A 19,702-nucleotide genomic window follows, 5' to 3' on the forward strand; every position below is an offset into this window, starting at 1 on the left:
CTGTACGATCGTTTCGGAAATCCGTGCTTTTTATTTGTGGTATACATGAAGTCACGTAGAATAATTATACATATATAATTATATATATATTTTATATATATATATATATATATATATATATATATATATATATATATATATATATATATATTTTATATATATATATATATATATATTTTATATATATATATATATATATATATATATATTTTATATATATATATATATATATATATATATTTTATATATATATATATATATATATATATATATATATATATATATATATATATATATATATATTTTATATATATATATATATATATATATTTTATATATATATATATATATATATATATTTATATATATATATATATATATATATTTTATATTATATATATATATATATATTTTATATATATATATATATATATATATTTTATATATATATATATATATATATATTTTATATATATATATATATATATATTTTATATATATATATATATATATATTTTATATATATATATATATATATTTTATATATATATATATATTTTATATATATATATATATATATTTTATATATATATATATATATATATATATATATATTTTATATATATATATATATATATATTTTATATATATATATATATTTTATATATATATATATATTTTATATATATATATATATATATATTTTATATATATATATATATTTTATATATATATATATATATATATTTTATATATATATATATATTTTATATATATATATATATATATATTTTATATATATATATATATATATTTTATATATATATATATATATATATTTTATATATATATATATATATATATTTTATATATATATATATATATATATTTTATATATATATATATATATATATATATATATATATATTTTATATATATATATATATATATATTTATATATATATATATATATATATTTATATATATATATATATTTTATATATATATATATATATATATATTTTATATATATATATATATATATATTTTATATATATATATATATATATATATTTATATATATATATATATATATATATTTTATATATATATATATATATATATATTTTATATATATATATATATATATATATATATTTTATATATATATATATATATATATATTTTATATATATATATATATATATATATTTTATATATATATATATATATATATATATATTTTATATATATATATATATATATATATTTTATATATATATATATATATATATATTTTATATATATATATATATATATATTTTATATATATATATATATATATATTTTATATATATATATATATATATATTTTATATAATATATATATATATATATATTTTATATATATATATATATATATATATTTTATATATATATATATATATATATTTTATATATATATATATATATATTTTATATATATATATATATATATATTTTATATATATATATATATATATATATATATATTTTATATATTTATGTCTCGGAAGTATTAATATTATTACATTACTGTATCAATGAATAAAAGTGTATTTAGAAAGTGTTTGGGAGCATTTAGACGTTTTAAAAATGCATCCAATATTCGTGGTTTTTCACTATTCAGAGGGGTGGGGGATTACCCTCGCAAATAATGATGAAATAACGTAAAGCAGAACATAGACGACTCATGATCTTTGAGCACACAGGCTGTTTATGTGAACAGTGATATATGTAGTTATGTATTAGACGTACTTAGTGGTATATATTATTAAAACTTTGTATTTATCTTCCTTCCATTGTGGGAAGATGTGACACAAGGTTGAAAGTTGGGGATTGAAAAGCCAATGCGCAAGTAGTAATATAGATGTGAGAATGTAGCTCAGCACTGCAGAAGGAAAACTACTGATGCCAAAATGGCTTTCTCTATCCTCGACTGGTTTTGTTTATCTTTGTGCAGAAATTAATTTTGTGCTTTCATCCTTTTTCTCCTAAGAAAATTCAAAGTCATATCCAACTTTTATTCTTGTACTAGCGGTGTGCGTCCAGCCTTGCCAGGTCGTAAAATATGCTTAAATATATTTTAATTCATGCAGATTCTATATTTATCAATATAAAGCCAATTCTCTATTAAATACCATGCACGCATGCAGCGGCCCTGCTGTTTTAACAGCATTAGCGACTACAGCTCTCCAAATTGTAGGGCCATGGCAATCTCGGGACGACAAATAAAGATGGTAGTTTCCCGTTGCTTTCCATCTTGATTCAAGGGGCGCATTTTTCCCAGATATCAACCTGGAAATTTCTATGACACTGCGTGGTACATACAGCGCCTAGTCCGAATATTGTACCTAATATATATAGTAATGATTTTAAAAGTTAAAAAAAAAAAAAAAATGACTTTGGTGCAATCAGCTAAAATCAAAACCCAAACATTTAGCACTTCAACCACGTTTCCTGCAGATGTTACTATCGAGAGATATATGAAGATTTAATATTCAATGACTTGAAGAAATAAACTGAATTTGGACACTTTGCATTTCAACTTGCAACATATTTCCGTATGCGTTATTAATCCAAACAAAGATTTCACTCGTTATCAACATCCTTGACGTATGATTACTATTTCCTGTTAATTTCAGTGTCATGTGACCAGTAGTTTAAGAGTTTATCGGTTAAATATTTTCACATGCATACTCATACATACATCTACTGTTTTATTTATAAAGATTAAAATACGTTTGATTTAATTAAAATCATTTACCAGTTAAAATAAATTCATATGAGCTGTCTGAAAAGTAATGGACCGTTATCCCAAGCGATTTATTTCAAACACCAAACTACATGGTTTCCTGTTTAAGAAAATAATACTCAAGATTAAAGCATTTTTCCCACTTTTATCTGCCCCGATGAAAAGATTACTCTAGCACGACCATGAACACTGTCTGTATAATTCTCTTGATGAGCTGCATACTCTCAAAACTAGTTACGTTAATGAAAAAGTCATGTGGAGCTAAATTAAGTGAATAAGGAGACTGTTCCAATATAATTAAATTCAGTTCAACCATGAAGTGTTAGATGCTCAAGCATTATGTGCAGGTGCATTGTCATGGTGAAGAAGTATAAATTATGCACATAGAAAAAAAAAAACAATTATTAAAAGCTGAGATTAGAAAAACTCCAAGATAATTTGTTAGGTGTTTCTCTCTTTCGCCCATAGGGCGCATTGTTCGACCTATAACTCATCCAGTCTCCTTACCTTTTTTGACTGACCTCAAAACTTGTTTTTCAAATTTGGCTAAACAAGTTTGCAGAAAGTACAAATAAAAAAATATAAGCAAATATGATTTCATTAATATCTTAAAAGTACAGTTTTCTTATGCAGGTTCGTATTTATCGCAAAATTTATTGAACAAGTAAAAATACAATAAAACAATTTTCTGCTGCATAATATTCATGGATCTTAATAGGTTTGTTCTTGATTGTCAAAGAAGTCTCCATCTGTAGGAACACATTGTCACAGTACTGCTTCCCTTAGTAATCAAATTCTTTTCATTACATTTATCATTTTCAATCCTCTGATAATATTCATTTGACTGAAAACTAATTTCGTTACCCCTTGAGTAGATTTTGTCTTGACAAATAGTGACTCCTTAATGTGTGTGTGCGTGTTAATTCATCACTATAATTTAAGAAAGATGTATAGCTCTATTATTGCGCTCTTGAACTATCTAAAGAATTTTATGCTATTTGTTTATATATTTATATAGATTCCATCTTGGATGGACCAAGATGGCTGCCGGAACTAATACTAATTGATTGCTCTACGAATTTTCTATTTTCCAACATTATATAGTCATGCTTTTTTTTTTTTTTTTTTCTAAGCAAAGAATTTCTATTTTTCTGAGAAGTATATACACAAAAAAAGTTGGTATTGACATAACCGATTTGTTCTGCTCTACAAAACTGATCTGTAAAAAAATGTACCAAAATTTTAACATGCTGGAAGAGCTGTTTTGCATGAAAAATTAATATTTGGATCTTGGAATATAACTATACTGTTATATTTAGCATTGAGCTTTCAAGCAAAAAGGTTTTGTCTACACAAAGTGAAATATAATTTAAAAAGTTTACTATATATATATATATATATATATATATATATATATACTAGCATTTCAGCCCGGCTTTGCTCAGGCCCTATGTACTGTTCATAACTTGCCCTACATGTAAATACACTTTATGTAAGATTTCAAATGTTTAGACCAAAATTTGTCTGATTAATTTCGTAGAGACTGCAGGGGTCGTTTTTTTTTTTTTTTAACTTTGACCCCAATTTTGACTCCTTAACATTTATTTTGGTCTCAAATCAAAATACAAAGTTTTACCCATGTCCAAGTTACCTACATCTAAAATTTCAAGTCTTTAGACCCAAAATTGGCGGAGGAATTTGGTAGCATCTGCAAAGGTCAATTCTTTCAACTTGGACCTTTTGGCAGCAAAATTTTCGCCCCAAAATTAAAATGCTTGCAGCATGTCTGTATACCCGTTATGTATAAATTTCAAATGTTTAGACCCAAACTTGGCTGAGTAGTTTGCTAGATACTGCAACGGTCAAATCTTTTGAACTTTGACCCCTTAGCAGCTCAAATTTTCGATCCAAATCAATTAAAAAGCTTGCGCTATCTCTGAATACTCTTTATGTATAATTTCAAATGTTTAGACCAAAAATTGGCTGAGTAATTTTGTAGACCACAGAGGTAAAAATTTTTTAACGTTTGACCCCAATTTGGACTCCTTAACAATTTTTTTGGGCTCAAATCAAATTAAAAAGTTTGATCCATGTCTAAGTAACCTATATTTAAAATTTCAAGTGTTTTGACCCAAAATTGGCAGAGGAGTTTGATAGTTTTCAAAGGTCAAATCGTTGAACATTGACAGCCAGATTTCTGGCGGAAAACCGGTTAAAGATTTTCCCAAATCTCAATACACCTTATGTCAAATCTCGAGTCTCTAGACAGAAAATTAAGTTATTTGGTAGGTAAATGTACACACACACACACACACACACACATCGTTTCTGATGTATACTACTTCCCTTTACTCTAGATAGGTATCACAGTAAATGACAATAGTGCTTACACTTCCATATTAATTCAATTTTGTTTGAATAATCATGTAATCGATGAAAAAAAAAAAAAAAAAAATGGTAAACAATATGGGATAGGTTCTCAAAACTCAACTAGCAATGGAAATGCTAACCGACCGTAAACAAGACATCGTATTAAGCAGTCAGAATCTAACTTGCATATCTAATAAACACACACGCTTCCTCAAAGCGGAAGCTGCACCTCAGTGCACCCACTGTAATTACTGAAACATTTTAATCTACTGAACGAAATACAGAAATACTCGCAAATCACACACCAAATTTCACCATAGACTACGAAAATATGCCTACATCACAATTAAGATTCCTTAGAAAAAAACAAAATGAATCACTTCCAAGTCTGATAGGAAGTATGAAAGATGTAATTCAATAAGTTAACAAATTATTTTGAAATAAATACATTATACGGCATAACATCTTTTTTCTAGAGTTGATGTGGCGTAAAACAATTCCAATCTAATCGTCTGTTTAAAATCACTACACAAGTCCCTACTCACTTGTCTCCTCACGAGGGCAAAGTTATGCACACAATCTGTTTCAGCTCTCCAAAAGGAGGCCTTCTAGATGACAAAAATATAAATTACCTTAGTCAAAAAAGAATATCCTTCCTTTCTTCTCATTAAGGATGTGTGTGTGTTCGTATGTCAGCTAAAACCTTGTATCATCCGCATCATACATCGATAGAAAGATATCTTGGACAAAAGAATATCAAAAAATTGGATAAAATTGTCAATTATTTCATGTAGAAGTGTCACATTGTTTGATGGGGGGGGGTCAGAAAAAACCTTGTTTTCGACATGTTTCATAAACCACACATGCACAAACCTTTGTTCTTCCAATTTAAAAAGCTAAATTTGCGACCTCATAACATCTGTGTCCTCCCGGGCTCATCAATAATGCATCCGCTTACTAAAGTTATGCGAGTTTGCAGCCAGCACGCGTCATTTAAAAAATTTTTTTGGTCACAAAATTTTGCTTTTGGTTTCGCTTCTGGTTGATGCCACCGAAATCCTGTTTTTTCTTTTTTTTTTTTTTTCTTGTTTTTTTTTTTCTTTCTTTTTTTTTTTTTTTTTTACGACTTAGCAAGGCTGGGCGCCCCCCCCCCCAACTAATTTATAATATAAAGGACAGTTGTCTAAATATTTGTATGCTTGTATGTGCAGCTAAAACTGAAAGTCAACGAACAGCTACCCACAAAGTATATTTTTATCTACATTATTCTGGATGAATAATGTAGATAAAAACTAGCACACAGCCTGGCGTTGACTGATCATAAAATATGCTTAAATACAATATTTTAATTTATGCAGATTTTGTATTATAAATACAATTTGCATTGATTATTATATTGTACCCAATATATATAGTACTGATTTCAAAGCTTAAGGTCCTGGATATGACCTATATCCAATGGTGAGGCCACAGCTTACGGGCTTTGTGGAGTGTGGAGCCACCCTTTAATTGCCATTGCTCCCAGGTCCATTCTGACTCGGAGTGGTAGTACCTGTTAGGGTCCCAGCTATGGATTAAATAGAAACCGACTTGAAAAAAAAATATATATATTCTATTAAAATAGTTTTCTTCAAAATAACTGGATTCAGCATTCAATAACCTGAAAAGGGTTGATATGCCGTAAAACAAACAAGCAATCACTCAATCAATCCAAGCTTAAAAAACCAACAAAAAAAAAACTGATGTGCAATTTTTTTTTTTTTTTTAAACTCTTATTTACCTTAAACAAAGCATATTGCCATTTGAATGTAAGAGACTAATATTCCTTATATATAATATCTCGTTTCTTATGTATACTACTTCCCTTTACTCTAGATAGGTATCACAGTAAATGATAATAATACTTACACTTCCATATTAATTCATTTTGTTTGAATAATCATGCAATCGATGGAAAAAAAAAAAAAATGGTAAACAATATGGGATAGGTTCTCAAAGTCAGAATCTAACTTGCATATCTAACACACACACACGCTTCCTCAAAGCGGAAGCTGCACCTCAGTGCACCCACTGTAATTACTCAAACATTTTAATCTACTGAACGAAATACAGAAATACTCGCAAATCACACACCAAATTTCACCATAGACTACGAAAATATGCCTACATCACAATTAATAGATTGCTTAGAAAAAAACAAAATGAATCACTTCCAAGTCTGATAGGAAGTATGAAAGCTGTAATTCAATAAGTTAACAAATTATTTTGAAATAAATACATTATATGGCATAACATCTTTTTTTCTAGAGTTGATGTGGCGTAAAACAATTCCAATCTAATCGTCTGTTTAAAATCACTACACAAGTCCCTACTCACTTGTCTCCTCACGAGGGCAAAGTTATGCACACAATCTGTTTCAGCTCTCCAAAAGGAGGTCTTCTAGATGACAAAAATATAAATTACCTTAGTCAAAAAAGAATATCCTTCCTTTCTTCTCATTAAGGATGTGTGTGTGTTCGTATGTCAGCTAAAACCTTGTATCATCCGCATCATACATCGATAGAAAGATATCTTGGACAAAAGAATATCAAAAAATTGGATAAAATTGTCAATTATTTCATGTAGAAGTGTCACATTGTTTGATGGGGGGGGGTCAGAAAAAACCTTGTTTTCGACATGTTTCGTAAACCACACATGCACAAACCTTTGTTCTTCCAATTTAAAAAGCTAAATTTGCAACCTTATAACATCCGTGTCCTCCTCCTGGGTCCATCAATAATGTATTCGCTTACTAAAGTTATGCAAGTGTTTACCCAATACATGTCAATTTTTTGGCTCACGGTTTCGCTTCTGATTGATGCCATCCAAATTCTGTATTTTTTTTTTTTTTTTTTTTTTTTTCACGATTTGGCAATGTTGGGCGCTCCTTCACTGGTTTCTAATATAAAGAGCAGTTGTCTAAACGTTTGTATGTTTATATGTGCAGCTAAAACTAAAAAAAAAAATGACAAAACAACTACCCACAAAGTATGTTTTTATCTGCATTACTCTGGATGAATAATATCTAAAAACTAGCAAACCACCTGGCGTTGACTGGTCGAAAAATATGCTTAAATATGATATTTTAATTTATGCAGATTTTGTATTTATAAATAAATCCAATTTGTATTGATTATCATATTGTACCCAATATATAGTAGTGATTTCAAAAGTTTTTAAAAAAATATGATGAACCATCAACTGGAATCGAACTCAAAACATTTTTTTCCTTTTTAACTCTTATTTACCTTAAACAAGGCAATTGCCATTTGAACATAAGGGGCTAATATTTGGGACCATATCTATAGGGACACGATGGAAGGAGTCGAGCAGCAAGATGTCTGTTCATATTACATTTGAATTCCTGCATATCAGTACAGTTAGGGAAGTAGGAAACTGGGTGAGAGTTCCAAAGTCTAGCAGTTCGAGGGAAGAAACTGGAAGTAGGAGGCTTTCCAACATGTAGAGATCCCTAGGTCTCTACAGTATAGGGGTGGGATTTTGTTGCTTATCAGGTTAGTCAGGGGTTATTTACATAAATAAAGGAGTTAATTTCTTATGCTGATTTATTTCTTGTCTGAGTGTGGATTTATGTCTCCAGAGAAGCGGGGGGAGAAGGAAGGAGAGAAAGATAAAGAGTTTTAATAAAAATGTTACACTTTTGTCCCCAGCAACGCCGGATGACCCTGTTAGTAAATATAATTTCAAAATAATTACTTATGAGAGAAGTGTAACGGTCCCTGTTTACTTGCCTCCCCACGAGGCTGGTTTTTATCTTATCAAGTCTGACTCCCCAAAATTTGATGTGAACATTCCAATTACAATATTAAGCAGATTTTGTTTTGTTTTTAAATTATAGAAATTAGAAACCACCGTTTTTCAGTGTTCGACATTGTGTTTTGGGCTTAAATTTGAAACCCAACTGTTCGGTCTGCAGTCGGGGCATCTTACCTATATGCTAATGAAAAAGGGAAATTATAGGATTTGTTTGTTTAAATTTTCACTAATGACTACCAAGAGAGCTTTTTTCTTTTTCTTTTTTTTCTTTTTCTTTTTTTTCTTTTTCTTTCTTTTTTTTCTTTTTCTTTTTTTTTTTTTTACTTTTTCTTTTTTTTCTTTTTCTTTTTTTCTTTTTCTTTTTTTCTTTTTTTTTCTTTTTCTTTCTTTCTTTTTCTTTCTTTCTTTTTCTTTTTTTCTTTTTCTTTTTTTCTTTTTCTTTTTTTCTTTTTCTTTTTTTTCTTTTTCTTTTTTTTCTTTTTCTTTTTTTTCTTTTTCTTTTTTTTCTTTTTCTTTTTTTCTTTTTTTTTTCTTTTTTTTTTTCTTTTTCTTTTTCTTTCTTTTTTTTCTTTTTCTTTTTTTTCTTTCTTTTTTTTCTTTTTCTTTCTTTTTTCTTTTTCTTTTTCTTTCTTTTTTTTTCTTTTTTCTTTCTTTTTTTTCTTTTTTCTTTTTTTTTCTTTCTTTTTCTTTCTTTTTTTTTCTTTTTCTTTCTTTTTTTTTTTTGTTTTTTTTGTTTTACGAAGAGTAATATTTTACTAGCAGGACCCGTAGAAATTCCAAGGAATGAGAAATACATTTAATCAACAAATATTTTGATGAAGCTGATTTTCTAGATAGCGCGAAAAAAGTTTTTTTGGACAGAGAAAAACCAATAATGTGCTGCAAATATTAGTTTATTACTATTTCTATGAAAATTGTGTTCATTGTATTTTAAATACAGAACTGAGACAAATGACATAAATTAATAAATACTAATAAAAACTCAGAAAGTAATATTGTGCTACATAGTTAAATACAAATAATAAAATCACATTGTAAAGATAATCTTTAATTTACTCCTTCAGTTTTGTACCTCTTGGCAGACATTTTTCCTGTTTATTTCGAATGTTCCCTTTTTATCTAACATTTAAATGACTTTCTTTAGTGAAGAACCGCTACGTGTTGGAATTTTTAAGAATTCCTTTTTCATGCCATAACAACAATAGTTTTATATTATATTAAGAAACTAGGCTACATCAATATGAGGTCACTCTCATAATCTTGTCCAAGGTTGCAAAATTACAAATATGAACTTTTTTCTGTTTTCTTTCTGTTTTCTTTCTGTTTTCTTTCTGTTTTCTTTCTGTTTTCTTTCTGTTTTCTTTCTGTTTTCTTTCTGTTTTCTTTCTGTTTTCTTTCTATTTTCTTTCTATATATTTTTGTTTCTATATATTTTTGTTTCTATATATTTTTGTTTCTATATATTTTTGTTTCTATATATTTTTGTTTCTATATATTTTTGTTTCTATATATTTTTGTTTCTATATATTTTTGTTTCTATATATTTTTGTTTCTATATATTTTTGTTTCTATATATTTTTGTTTCTATATATTTTTGTTTCTATATATTTTTGTTTCTATATATTTTTGTTTCTATATATTTTTGTTTCTATATATTTTTGTTTCTATATATTTTTGTTTCTATATATTTTTGTTTCTATATATTTTTGTTTCTATATATTTTTGTTTCTATATATTTTTGTTTCTATATATTTTTGTTTCTATATATTTTTGTTTCTATATATTTTTGTTTCTATATATTTTTGTTTCTATATATTTTTGTTTCTATTTTTTTTTTTGTTTCTATTTTTTTTTTTGTTTCTATTTTTTTTTTGTTTCTATTTTTTTTTTTGTTTCTATTTTTTTTTTTGTTTCTATTTTTTTTTTTGTTTCTATTTTTTTTTTTGTTTCTATTTTTTTTTTTGTTTCTATTTTTTTTTTTGTTTCTATTTTTTTTTTTTGTTTCTATTTTTTTTTCTTTTTTTTTAAATAGTTTAGATTTCAAAAAATGTATTTGGTCTTTTTCAAAGTGTAATGGAAAGAAAAATCAGAATACTATATAGATGCTAAGTGGCAATTGTTAATTCTGGTACAAGAGAACTCAATTGTGTAGCAAACAGGTGTTTTGCCATATCATGACTCTTCAGTGTGGCTGCACATTTTAAGTTGTAATTTGAAACAGTTTGGTAGTTATATTACTAGTAGTAGTTGAGGTGGTGGTATTTAGGGTCACTTTTAGTGGAGATTTGCTGATTTGGGGTCCTAGTTGCATTGTTTTGCCAGAAATATCAAAATCTAACTTTACAAATACTCGTTATACATAAATTCACATGCATGCATGCAGTGGCCCTACTGTTTTAACAGCGACGACTTCCTAAATTGTAGAGCCATGGTAATCTCCGGAAGACAAAGACCGTAATTCCCATTGCTTTCCATCTTGGTTCATAGGTGCCTCTTCCCCAATGAGTTAAACACGTGCCCAGATATCAACTTGGAAATTTCTGACTCAACGCGGTACATACACTTAGCCTTCCCTAATGGTTACCCATCTGATACTAGCCAGGCTCATTGTTGCTTAACTTCGGTGATCTGTCAAGAACTTGTGTCAACATGATTGTGTTGTATATGTATGTGTATGTATGTATATATATATATATATATATATATATATATATAATTCTAAATATTTTCCTGTTATGTTTTTTTCAGTATTTTGGGTTTCAGGAGACTTGTAGTTAGGATTTATCCTGGGCATCACCAAGTTAACTAACATGTCACTGCTCACCATGTTAAAAGTATCACTGCTTCTTAAAGAAGGTACCAAATTGGTAAGAAGGAAAATTATTTCCAACTTGCATTTAGGTAAAAATGCACTTTCATATAAATGATTGAATTCATTCACAAAGTATCGCTAACAAAATGAAATAAACAACATTTATGTAAATCGTAATATATTCAGTAGTCATTCGAGATAGGCCAGTGGTAGAAGTTTAGGCTTTTTTCCAAGGGGTGCCAATTTCGAATCTCCCTAGCCACTCTGATGAGTCTTAGATGACAAAACATGTGTCGGTGGATAATTATATTTTAAACTGCTTATTAAAGATATTCCATTATGTCTCCATCTTGAGGAGGCTGGTATTCAGCTTAACAATTTAAATTAAGCTATCTCAATTATAAATCTAACATGTTGAGAATTTATAACAAATAATTTGGGCCAGATTTAACTATTTATCAAGTTATATCTGGCCCAAATTAATTACATTAATTACTTTGAAGGTCTCGTTTAAGCCACCCTCGAAGTCTTAATATTAAAATAGACAATTTTTTATTACAAGATCCTGCTGATTATAACAACTACTAGTGTACACCTTCCATCAAAACTGATAAAAATAATTCTGCTTCGCCAGTGTTCACGCTATCTATAAAACAATCATAGAATTATGTAATTTAATTTTTTATCCTCCGACAGAGGGATTGGACCTAGTAATTTACTCCCATTTGTCCGGGTTTTTTTTTTTTTTTTTTTTTTTTTTTTGGTTTTTTTTTTCATTTTTCTCAATAAATTCTTTAAATTTTGCACAAACATTAGTCATGGTGAAAGTAAATTTTTGCCAGAGTGGATTTTCAAAGATAACTCTGGTTAATCCGCCCCCGCCCCATAGGGGCCATTATAGGGTTAAAATTGCCCCAAAATCGTTCATTCGTTCGCTTGTTCGCACTTTTTTCAATAATCACGCGTTGGATTTTTTGTTTAATTTTGGACAAACATTAGTCATGGTAAAGGTAAATTTTTCACTCGTTGTAGGGGACTGCACATACTCGGTTTGTTTTTGCATAAATTATCCATTGACATAAAGAAAAAAATATATCTGATGACCTAAAGAAAAAAAAAATGTCAACTTTTTAAATCAGTTACAAATTCATTTCAAACATGAACGCGTCTCAACACTTGAAATGGTTTTGTCCTGCATATCTTTTACTCGGTTCTCTTTGATCAGGTAGTAACTCTAATATTTATGTTTGAGGCTGAACTATTGAGTTAAAGAAAACAAAATAAAAAAAACACAAGTCATTTCTGATGAGTTAAAGAAAACCCCAACCCTTGACTTTGTTCTTTTTCATTTTCGGAGGAGGAGGAGGAGGAGGAGGTGACTAGACATTTTAGTTAGTGGAAGTAAAATGGTTGTACATGTAATTGAAAAACTCCTTATCACTGGCATCTTAAATGATTTACTTTAGATTTTAATCTAAACATCAGCAAGCAAGGTTTTAGTTTCTATATTTTGGGATACATGAAGTATTTTGTTCATCAATTACCTTGATAAAAGAAGAACCATGAATAATGAACGTTATGTAGCAATATGCACATTAAGGAATCACAAAAAACTGCCATAAATAAAAAATAATGCATTTTCACAAAGAAAATGCACCATGTCACAAGTCAATTGCAACGTTGGCAAAATTATATAAATTAAAATTTAAATTACTTCCGTACCCACCCTATTCTCCTGATCTGGCCTCTAGTGACTACAAACTGTTTGCAGACATTAAAAGAATGCACCAGGAAAAGAGATTTGACTTCAATGAAAAATTGATATTAGGAACCGAGCCATGTTTTTGGAGTTAAAAGGATGAATAGTTCTAAAAGAAAAGGTGTTGAATTAGAAGAGAAGCATTAGAATCGGTGTCTCACATTAGAAGAACATGTTGATGAAAAAATTCGAATCTATATTTCTTAGTGATGGGATGATTCCGATACAATTACTGATTCCTAATTCTTTATAAATCTAAATATTTAACTATGAAATGGTTATTTTATACCAATTACCATAAAAACATATCTTAAATGTGCATATATATTTTCAAACGTAAAAACACACTTGTGGGAGGGGGGGAGGAGTGATCTATAGATTTTAGCTTTACTGGTAGTTTAAAATCAATAAACAATTTTATTATTACTATCACCAGTAGAGGACTATTTTAAAACCAAATCCAATAATAAAAAAAAAAATATCCGAATCTGTACCGATTTGATATAATAACCAAGATGAGAACAGTAGTCTGAAAAACTCAATACAAAATATCAATCCTCATCTCAAAAATTTAGAAACACATTGAATATAATCATACATAGATATTGCGTTATGACTCGTCAGCGTGGCTGAACCTACTTAAATTCGAAGCCAGGACTCTGAAGCTCTTCCACTGAGCCAATCCTCACTAGTTATAAGTGTTTTGCCTTTTTTGTAGATGGTCATTTATTTCTTTTTGTCTTCGATATTTTAGATTGGAAAGCATTACCTAAATGCTAATTAGGAATAATTTTTCCTGACTAATGCGATTCTCCCAGAGTGTGTGTGTGTGTGTGTGTGTGTGTGTGTGTGTGTGTACACATTTGTCGGGTCATAAAATACGCTTAAATATATTTTAATTTGTTTAGATTTCATATATATTTTTAGAGTCGTGATTTCAAAAGTAAACAAAAAGTATTTGGGTGCCATCAGCTAGAATCGAAACCGAAAATAAAACTGTAGCATTCAAAGCTGGTGGCGTTATCACTGTATCAACGTGACACACATATGAACTGATTAAACATGAAACATAAACTAAGATGAATGTACAGAATTTATAACAATTTTTTCAAGTTTTACCTCTTAAAAATTATTTTAACCGGCCAAAGACTCATAAAAGAACAGTCTGTAAAGAAATCCAGTTATTTGAGACCCCTAGCACTGCTCTGTGACGTTTGGTTTCAGGGGAGATAATTTGACAATCTGAAGATACAGACATACTGCCTTTTATGTATTAAATTAGTGATGTGACGATTCCAATATAATTACAAATTCTGTTCTCAATTTCGGATTCCGATACAATTTCCAATTCTTTTAAAACATCAAAATGTTTAGCTATAAAGTTTTTTGTTTTTTTATGTTACAGTAAAACCCATATAAAAATATGTATTTTTGCAAACATAAAAAAAATACATTTATACCAGCATATATAAATTTTAGTTTTACTGGTAGTTTAAAATCAAGCAGTCAGCATTTTATTATTGGTACCCAGCAATGGAAAATTAAATTTAAAAACACATATAAAAGAATCGTTTTTGGCATTAGAAACTAGACCCAAATTTTTCCGATACCCCAAAAAGTTCTGATTCTACATTGTTAAAAATAAAAGCTGTTTAATTATACCTTTTTATATTTTTTTTATCTTAATTTTGATTTTTACACAAAAAGATGAAATATAAAAAAAAAAAAAAAATCAAAGAATTGGCTCTATAATAATACATATGAAGTCAGCATAAATTAAAATATCATTAAGCATATTTTACGCCCTGCTAGTTTAAAATGTAAGTGTTAATTTTTTTGTACATAGGAGGCACCACTTATCAAGGTCCGGAGGCCACTCGAGGATAAGGGTTATTGCGTGTACAGTAATCAATGGGATAATATTGTATTAATCGTTAGTATTGGAGATTTGATAAAGTGTCTTACTTAACGGGGTGGTTTATCAGGAATTTGTTTATGTTGGACTTGAGGACATCCAAGTTGTAGCCAGCTGGGGAACAGGCAAACAGAAGAGAGTTCCACAGGCGTGCAATTCTAAGAAAGAAGCTTTGTTTATGGAATCTACATTTTGATTTAGGCACATAAAGAGTGGGGAAAATTATTGACAGTGGTTTCAGCTGGACTGGTGTTTATTGTGAAAGATTGGCAAGGGGGACCAGAGATTGGAGCTCAGACGAGCATTTGCCATGGAAATAACAATAAAACAAACTCACAATGTCTCTTCTGTGTGAGAGAGGTTGCAGGGAAGAGAAAAGGGCATCTCCTACTAAGCTATGAAGTCTATTTTGTACTCTGTCAAGGCAGGATAGGCTATTTTTAGCAGCTCCTGCCCAGATGTGACAACAGTACTCCATCCTTGGACATACTTGGCTTTTATATAGATAGAGAATTTCATCAGCAATGAGATATCTACTGGAGCGGTAGAAGAATCCCACCATTTTTCCAGCAACCTTGGCAACAAATTTGATGTACGTGTTCCATTTCAGATCATGAGTAAAGGTCAATCCCAGAAGCTTGTCAAAACATGGTGCCTCCTCAAGACAAGAGCCATCCATTTCAATTGATGCCAGATGGGGATCAGAGCGTTGATGATGTAAAGATAGAAGCTTGGTATTTTAAATTATCAGTTCAACTAATATACTACTGAGAGAAGTTAATATAAAATTGTATATAAAATAAAGCAAATACTTGTCTATATCTAAAAAAAAAAAAAAAAAAAAATCATAGCAAAATTTCCTAAATTAGTGGTTATCAAAAATTAGGCAAAATATCCTAACATTAAATAATTTGTAACGATGTGTAACATATAAGACTTATCACAAACAGTTTTATCTCTATCATATAAAAGGAACTTTGTGAATTCGTTTCCTATGGACTCGAAAACGGCTGGGTCGATTTTTATGAAATTATACATAGATGTACCTTATATGTCTGAGTGTTTTTAGATAGGTTTTGTATCGGAATGTCTTTGATAAGTATTGATAATCAAAATAATCCAATGAAAGAAGGAACAACTGATTTTGACCAGTTAACACCTTACATAGCCTAATATCACAAGTGCATTTGAGAAGTTTTATCATCACACAAGCCAAAAGGTCCAACATATAAAATCAACAGTAGGTTCTTTGATATGACAGGGGCGCATTCAAAATGTTTCTATTTAGAGCATAATTGAAGCATAGCACTTTATTTTTATATTTTAAACTTTAATTCAAGCCATTATATATTTTTACAAGATGGTCGCCACTTATCAAGGCCCGGAAGCCACTCAGGAATAAGGGTTATTGTAAGTACAGTACGTTAGTGTGGAGATTTAATAAAGTGTCTACTTAAGGGGGCGGTTCATCAAGAATTTGTTTACGTTGGACTTGAAGACATCCAGGTGGGAAGCAGGCAGACAGAACAGTTCCACAGGCGTGCAGTTCTAAGAAAGAAGCTTTGTTCATGGAATCTACGTTTTGATTTAGGCATAGATAAAGAGTGGGGAAAGTTTTTGACAGTGGATTCGGCTAGACGAGTGTTTTTCGTAAAAGATTGGCGAAGGGGGGACCAGAGATTGGAGTTCAGACGAGCACCTGCCATGGAAATAACGATAAAACAAAGATTGGCTTGCAATGTCTCTTCTGTGGGAGAGAGGTTGCAGGGAAGAGAAAAGGGCATCCCCCACTAAGCCACGAAGTCTATTTTGTACTCTGTCAAGGCAGGATATATATATATATATATATGTGTGTGTGTTTTTAAATAGGTTCTCTACAGTGCAATGTTTACTACAATGTATTGTGGACTGTCACTGTGAAAAGGTATATGAATCATCCTCCAGGTTCATATTGAGTCCCCAACTAGAGCAGGCAATTGATTTGATTGAAAAAATGAGCGATTTTACCGAATTCGATGACAATAAAAATATGGAAGTGTGAAACATTCGTTGGTCATCATTTAATCCCAGACAACGTTGAGTCTCTCTGCTATTAAGTAAATATAAAGGTGAAGGAATGCGAAAATCTGAAGAATGGCTGCTAAAGGGGTACCTAATATCTATTAATTGCGAAATCAAATTACAAAATGGATTAACATTTAGAGATGAGAAAAGGGGAAAGTTTTTGTGAACAAATAATAATTAGGGAATTTGAAGTGTTTATATTTGCAATACATTTCATGTATGCAACTAGACAATATTTCATCCTTTTTATTTGACAAATGTTTAATGATTATTTGTACTTACTAGGAGTTCTTACACAGACCGTCATCAGAAATTACTCATTGGCAATTTTCAACAAGCATCTGGTCAGCGGGTGTGCCTACAAAATGACTCCCGGATATCCAATCATTCAAACTGTCTTTCTCAAACTGGAACTTATACTTGTCTTTAGAGCAAATAGTTGACCATCTCATGGAGACTCAATTGACTCATCCTAATCCACCCTTTACAAATAGGGATCAATTGGTTATGCAATGTTTTGATGAAGGACCATGGTATTAAGTAACCCCCCCCCCAAACAAGGCGTATTGTCACTTCGATGTAAGGGACTAAATCTGCAGTGATACTATGTAAGGAGCTGGGAAGCTGGAGGTCTGTGATGCATTCAAATTTTAACGTGCTAGTATAGTCAAGGAAGCAAAAAATGGAGGGAATTCAAAAAGTCTAGCAGTCAGTGAAAATACTATTAGAAGGCTTTCTAGCATCTCGGAACCTCAGCAGTAAAGGGGTTGGATTTTGCTGCTTGTCAGGGTACTTGGGAGTATCTGCATCAAGGGGGGGGGCGCATGAGTGCTAAGAGTTCATCAGAGCTCATTCTATTAAAGTACTTGTACAAGGTGTGTTTTTGTTTGTTGTTTTTAGAGATGGCAAACTTTAAATTGACAACTCTATTTTCTTTAATTGCAGATTTGGCAACTATCGATTATTTTGAGTTCAGCTTTGTCTGACAATTCAATAATGGAGAGACTGACACATGGGCAGCGCTTGCAAATTTTAAATGATACGATCAATGTGTAAAGAGAAACATTTCATCAATAATTCTACGAAATGGATCTGTCAATTGGCCACCTCGTTTGTGTGATTTAATCCTATTAGATGATTTTCTTTGAGGATATGTAAAGTTCCCATATCTATGCTGATAAACCAGATACAATAGACCACTTAAAAGACAACATTCGATGCGTTATTGCTGAAATACTGCCTAATCTAATGCGTAGTTGTGAAAATTGGACCTAGGTGATGCCAAATATGCAAGAGCTGCGGAGACCGTATGCCTGAAATTTTATTTAAAGTTTAAATGTTAAAAATTAATCTTCAGAATGAACCATATATAATTAAAAATATTTTTCTGTGATTTATTTTAATTAAAAGTTCGCCACATCTAAAAAATAAGACCTTTAAACCAGGCACAGGAATGCGAGATTGCAGCGATGGAGCAGAGGTTGAAGCTTGACTAATAATCCAAAGACTAATAATCCAAGATATACTAAACTTGAAACTATTTTTGGGGCCACTGTCTAAGAGGGAAAAACCAGTGGTAGATGCACCATTCTACAGGGACGTTAAGAGAGTGGCGGTGCAAGGGGTTCCTAAGCACCTGTCCCTTTTACTCCTGTTTTAAAAGTGTCCTTTTCAGAGGAATGTATAGATCTGTGCCCCTTTGAGACACCGCTTTTTTTTTTCACTTGAGCATTTGCCTTGAAAACGTTCTTTGCATGTCACTGATAGTCTAGATGTGACAACACAACCCCATACATGGACGAACATTTGCTTTGTTGAGCTATAAGATACTCTCAGGCTCGAGTAATTTTCGAGCATGGTAAAGAGAGCCCACCTTTCTTTGCAGCAACAAATACAAATAAATTTTCTAATTTAAACTGCTTGAACCAATTTTTTTAAAAGGAATTTAAACAGATTTTATTTAAACAATTTATCTTATTTATTAAATGAATAAAATAACAAACAATATTTATTGGATAGTCAGTCCACTTTTTAAGTTGGCAGGTCGGACGAAAATCACTCAAGGGTCAGATGTAACTTGTAGGTAAGATTTGCTGACCCCCCCCCCCCCCGGCTTTAGAATGAATAGTCAGTTGGTATGGGATTCCTTATTGATTATTCATGGACCATTTT

The 19,702-nt window shown here is 29.9% G+C and overlaps 1 protein-coding gene across 5 annotated transcripts in view; it reads left to right on the plus strand.

The window, feature by feature from the left end:
* Positions 1-19,702, plus strand: part of LOC145248326 (uncharacterized) — a 185,198-nt gene that overhangs the window by 133,262 nt on the left and 32,234 nt on the right. The window lies entirely within an intron of this gene.

The sequence above is a fragment of the Euprymna scolopes genome, chromosome 26 (assembly GCF_053919585.1).
Source record: "Euprymna scolopes isolate OS-2025 chromosome 26, ASM5391958v1, whole genome shotgun sequence".
NCBI classification, from domain to species: domain Eukaryota; kingdom Metazoa; phylum Mollusca; class Cephalopoda; order Sepiida; family Sepiolidae; genus Euprymna; species Euprymna scolopes.